This window comes from Mus caroli, chromosome X, assembly GCF_900094665.2.
Source record: "Mus caroli chromosome X, CAROLI_EIJ_v1.1, whole genome shotgun sequence".
Taxonomy (NCBI): Eukaryota; Metazoa; Chordata; class Mammalia; order Rodentia; family Muridae; genus Mus; species Mus caroli.
Window position 1 is genome coordinate 96,439,251 of NC_034589.1, and position 6,000 is coordinate 96,445,250.

The window sequence follows — 6,000 nt, forward strand, 5'->3', positions numbered from 1 at the left end:
TGGATTATGTAGGGAGCCTCTGGGGAAAAGGCAGCTCACCTCCTGGGCTGGAAAGTTCAGGCTTGGGGGCAGGGTCTGCCAGCTAGGGACTGAGGGGTGCTGGGAGAATCTGGAGGCCAGGTCTGCTTTCATATGTAAAATATGCACCGCAGTCTCCTGTCCCAGGGTCTGAAACAAAACACTGGGATGATAGGCATGTACCACGATGGCCAGCCTATAGTTTTATTTCTTTTCTTCTTCTTCTTCTTTTTTTTTAAATTTATTTATTATTATATGTGAGTACACTGTAGCTGTCTTCAGACACACAAGAAGAGAGGGCATCAGATCTCATTATGGATGGTTGTGAGCTACCATGTGGTTGCTGGGATTTGAACTCAGGACCTTTGGGAGAGCAGTCAGTGCTCTTAACCACTGAGTCATCTCTCCTGCCCCTTACTTATTTTTTATTTATTTTTCTTTTTTTGGTTTTTCTTTTGTTTTGTTTTGTTTTGTTTTTTTGTTTTGTTTTGTTTTTCGAGACAGGGTTTCTTTGTGTAGCTATGTAGCTCTGGCTGTCCTAGAACTCACTCTGTAGACCAGGCTGGCCTTGAACTCAGAAATCTGCCTGCCTCTGCCTCCCAAGTGCTGGGATTAAAGGCGCGTGCCACCACTGCCCAGCCCTAGTTTTATTTTAATTGATATATACCAAGTGTACAGATTTATGGGGCACAGTATTGCATGTTTATGCATGTATATAATGTATAATAATCAGCTCAGAGCAGTTACCACATCTTCACCTCAGAACTTTGTAATTTCTTTGTGTTGGAAGTATTCAGTATCCTCTCTACTACTTTTGAAGTATTCAACCAAATCGTTTCAACCATCACTACCCTACTGTGCATCCATTCACCATCCTTTTCATCCTCCCCAGGTGCTGTTAACCACTAGTCTTTACTTCTTTGTGATTAGCTTTTAATACAATTAATTTATTTTCTAGTCTTATTTATCTTATTCTTGTTTATGACTGTTTGGTGTCATGTAGTCTGTGCACCACTTGCATGTCTGCTGTTCCCAGAGGTCAGAAGAGAACCTTGGATCCCCTGGAACTAGAGTCATGCATAGTGTGAGCTGCCAGGTGGATGCTGGGAGTTCAACTCAGGTTCTCTCCAAGAACAAGTGCTCTTAACAGCTGAGACATCTCTCTAGCTCCTTCTCCTTTATATATTTAAAAAGAAATAATATCATCTTGATTCTCCCACAATTTTGTGTGTGTGTGTGTGTGTGTGTATGCACACACACAAGTGTATAATGTATTTTGGTTGTATTCACACACGCCCACTCCCCCTTTGCCACCTGCTTCCTGCTCCCTCTGGGACCCTTCTTCCCAATATGCCCTCTTCATACTTGTATTTTTGTTTTTGTTTTTGTTTCATTTTTGAGACTCGGTCTCACTCTATAGCTCCAACTGTCCTGGAACTCACCAGAATGCACAGCATTTGTTTGCATCTGCCTCCGGAGTGCTAGAGTCAAGACCATGCTCCACCACGCTCCTCTTTCTTTCTTAAAATAACTCACTAAAGTAACTGAGTGTAGTGACACAGGGCAACAAAGTGAAACCCCCATCTCAAAAGCAAAACAAAACCCTCCACAACACCCAAACAACTAAGTTCGTTTGTTTGAACTTAAATTTGACTTGCATGTGCGTGGGTGTGGGTTTGTTTCCTGGACCATGGGTAACTTAACAGTGACTACATCCTTGAAGAAAAATGACTCTTCCGAAGCCATTAATTCTCCAATGAAGGATGAGGCCTCATGAGCCCCTCCCCCATTCCATGTTGGAATGTTAATGACTGGATCTTTCACAGGTCTTGTGCAGAAAATCAGTCGTGCCTAGAGGACAGCACTCCTTCCCATCATCTGGCTCCTAAATCCCCCTCCCCTTTCCACCAGGTTCCATTACCCTGGAAGCTGTGTGTGTGTGTGTGTGTGTGTGTGTGTGTGTGTGTGTGTGTGTGCGGTGCATGCTGTTGTCCCATTTCAGCCTGAAAGATCCACACTTTTGAGGCTGACTGTTTTTTCTTTCTTTCCTTTGGGTCGGAGGCAGGGTTTCTCTGTGTAGCCCTGGCTGTCCTGGAACTCACTCTGTAGGTCAGGCTGGCCTGGAACTCCCTGAGCTCCACCTTCCTCTGCCTCCCTAGTGCTGGGATTAAAGTCGTGCGCCACCACTGCCATCCGCAGAGGCTGGCACTTTCAAGACTGTCTGTGGACCCCATGATTTCTCAGCTTGGAACTGCTCTGAACAGTCCAGACCTCTTCATGGTACCACCTAATCCCACTCCTCAGCTTTAGAGATGCCTACAGCCCTGCTTTCTGGGGTTCTGGGAGCTGCCAGGTCCTTTGGGTCCTCCTCCTACTTTAGTTTCAAGCCAGAACTAAGGTGCCTATTTAACATTTCAAAGGGGAAGCTAGCATCCCTCCACCCCTACCAGTTATAGGGCCCTCCTGGCTGGCACACCCTACCCACTACCCTAAGCTCTGCAGCTCAGGGGCCTGGGCTGCTCTTCCTTATATAATCCAGACATTTTGGTTACATGGTCTCCTTTGGACCTCCTGACTGCTGCACCTGGTTTCCCTGCTCACCCTTCTTCCTTCCCCTCCCCCATCACCCCACATGGAGTCTGGGCATGCCTACTCCAGATGTTTCTGCCTCTGGCTATGCCCACTCACATATCTATAATAAACTTTCTCCTCCATCATACCTAGGAGTGGTGATGTTCCTTTCCTCTTTTCTTTTCTTTTCTTTTCTTTTCTTTTCTTTTCTTTTCTTTTCTTTTCTTTTCTTTTCTTTTCTCTTCTATTCATTCAGTGGTTAATACCTTGTTCTCCTTGCTCCAAAGCTCAGCTCCAGCACTTAGTTCAACAGGCAGGAAGAAGTGATTGACTCGTCTGCTGTCTTACTAAACTGAACATCCCCAGGACAGACCTGTCCTAACTCATTCGTGACAGCTGGCCCATCACCACTAACAGAGAACTTGACATTTCATCCAGTACTTGGTAAATAGTTGCTGAATGAATAATTTTTTTGGGGGGGGTTGGTTTTTCGAGACAGGGTTTCTCTGTGTAGCCCTGGCTGTCCTGGAATTCACTCTGTAGAGTTGTTGTTCCAGTTGTAGGCTGGCCTCAAACTCAGAAATCCGCCTGCCTCTGCCTCCCAAGTGCTGGGATTAAAGGCTGGGGCCACCACTGCCGGAGAATAAATTTTGTCAACAGTCTTCTCATCTTGCCATTCTACTACACTATTCCTCCCACACCTGAGCTCCTGACTCAAGAGGTTCCGTTTTACAAATTTCTGCCTCTGTATTCCCTTTACCCATTAATAATCTGCCAAGGAGCAAAAGAAAAAGAATTGCTTAGCTCTTCTCCCTAGATAGTGCTAAGTAGGAGGGAGAAGAAGTCTTCTTTGTTTAAAACTAAGGCAACATCTCCAGTAAATTATGTTAAAACTAACTATTGGAAAGGAGCAATTAAGTTGGGCACGATGCCACACACTTGTGATCTCAGTACTCTGCAGGCTGAGGTAGGCAGGAAGATTGCCAGTTTGAGGCCAGCCTGGGCTATATGGTGAGACCCTGTGGCAAGAAACAAACAAAACAACCAGCCACAGCTGACTGAATAGAGGGCTAGGAGTAAATCGGAGGGGACAGGACAATGAAGGTTTGTATGATTTTTAGTCTTGGGATAACTGAAGAGAGCGGTGTGATGGGATTCAAGGAGAAAGGTCCAACATAGTGGTGGACCCTGCCGGTAATGTCAGCACTTGGGGAGGCAGAAGGAGACGGATAAAGAGATCAAAGTTATCTCCTTGTCTGCTTAACACGTTCAAGGCCAGTGTGGATTGTATGTGTGTGTGTGTGTGTGTGTGTGTGTGTGTGTGTGTGTGTGTGTGAGAGAGAGAGAGAGAGAGAGAGGCAAGAGACGATCATCTTGGGAGTGAGGGACAACTATGGGATATGGCCAGAGCTGAACTCTGGATGAAGATCACACAGCTCATTGGAAACGCTGGGGAGATGAGCAGCCTGAAACCTTGCCTCCCGGGCTGTTGGTTTATTTGTTTTTCTACCACAGCTTGTCAAAGGACTTGAGGGACTCAAAACATCCTTTTCAATATTTTCTCTTCTCTCTCAATTTGTATTTATGCACAAATGAGATTATAACAATAATAAAGGGAATTTGGAACGTGGTAAGTAAATTGCAAACAGTACCTCCCCAAACACCATGAATACAACATCTGTCTTTATTTGTCCCCTCTCCTGTGCTTTTTCTGATCAGTTTGTGCACATGCATACTTTTACTTCATTTTAGTCCTAGTATTTTGTATTCTGCTTTTATCATATTAGAAGCACGCACTGAGTCAGTACATAATTTCCATAATTATCATTTTAACAGCTGCATCATATTCCACTAAGTGATTACTCCATAATTAACAAAAGTTCTCTGTTGTTGAACATTTAGTTTCCTTTTCTTTACATCCTTATGTTTTCTTTATTAGGAATATTGCTATGATGGACAGAGTTGTCATAATCTTCTTCCTCTTCTTTCTCCTCCTCCTCTTCCTTCTTGATTTTTCAAGACACGGTTTTACTGTTTAGCCCTGAATGTCCTGGAACTCTCTGTAGACCAGGCTGGCCTCGAACTCACAGAGATACACTTGTCTCTGCCTCTCTGGTGCTGGGACTGAAGGCATGTGCCACCATCACCTGGCAATATTTATTTTTTATGTGCAGTGGTGTTTTGTCTGTATGTATGTCTGTGTGAGCGCATTAGAGACAGTTGTAAGCTGCCATGCAGGTGCTGGGAAGTGAACCCGGGTCCTATAGAAGAGAAGTCACTCTAATCACCAAGTCATCTCTCCAGTCCTGCAAAGCTTCTTTTAATAGCCATTTCCTTCAGTTGGATTATTGCCTTAGAATAAATCCAGGACTGGAGAGATGGCTCAGCGGTTAAGAGCATTGACTGCTCTTCCAGAGGTCCTGAGTTCAATTCCCAGCAACCACATGGTGGCTTACAACCATCTGTAATGGGATCTGATGCCTTCTTCTGTTGCCTCTGAAGACAGCTACAGTGCACTCGTTTTATATATATATATAAAATACAATCTTTAAAAAAAAAGAAAATGTATTGCTCTCTTTTAAATTTTGTATCTGTTTATTTATTTTATGTGTATTAGTGTTTTGCCTGCATGTATGCCTGTGTACTACTTGAGTGCCTAGTGCTCTCAGAGGCCAGAAGGGTGTATTAGATCCCCAGGGACTGGAAGTTACAGACATTTGGGAGCCACCATGCAGATTCTGGAAATCTTCACTTGGGTCCTCTTGTAATAGTAAGCAGACTTTTAACCACTGAGCCATCTCTCCAGCTCAGTATGTACTGCTGTGTTGGGTGACTGACAACCCCTGTAACTCCAGCTCCAGGGGAACATTCCAATGCCTTTACAGGCACATGCATTTACATGCTTATATATACATACCCATATTTAAAAATAATAAATTAAAAATATCATGACGCCAACAAATAAGCCAAATGAACCATCCATTCCTTAAACCACCATTCATTGAATGCCTCCTTCAAGCTCCTTTTTTTTGTTTTGTTTTTGTTTTTGTTTTTCGAGACAGGACTTCTATGTGTAGCCCTGGCTGTCCTGGAACTCACTCTGTAAACTAGGCTGGCCTCAAACTCAGAAATCCGCCTGCCTCTGCCTCCCAAATGCTGGGATTAAAGGCGTGCACCACCACTGCCCGTCTTCTAGCTCCATTTTATGAACTAGGGATGGCGAGAAGACTAGGACCTAGCTCTCGTTTGTAGGTTGGATCTTGGATTGGACTTCAGCCTGCAGGTACATGATCCTGAGCCATAAAAAGACTCCAGAAGCCGGGCGTGGTGGCGCATGCCTTTAATCCCAGCACTCGGGAGGCAGAGGCAGGCGGATTTCTGAGTTCGAGGCCAGCCTGGTCTACAAAGTGA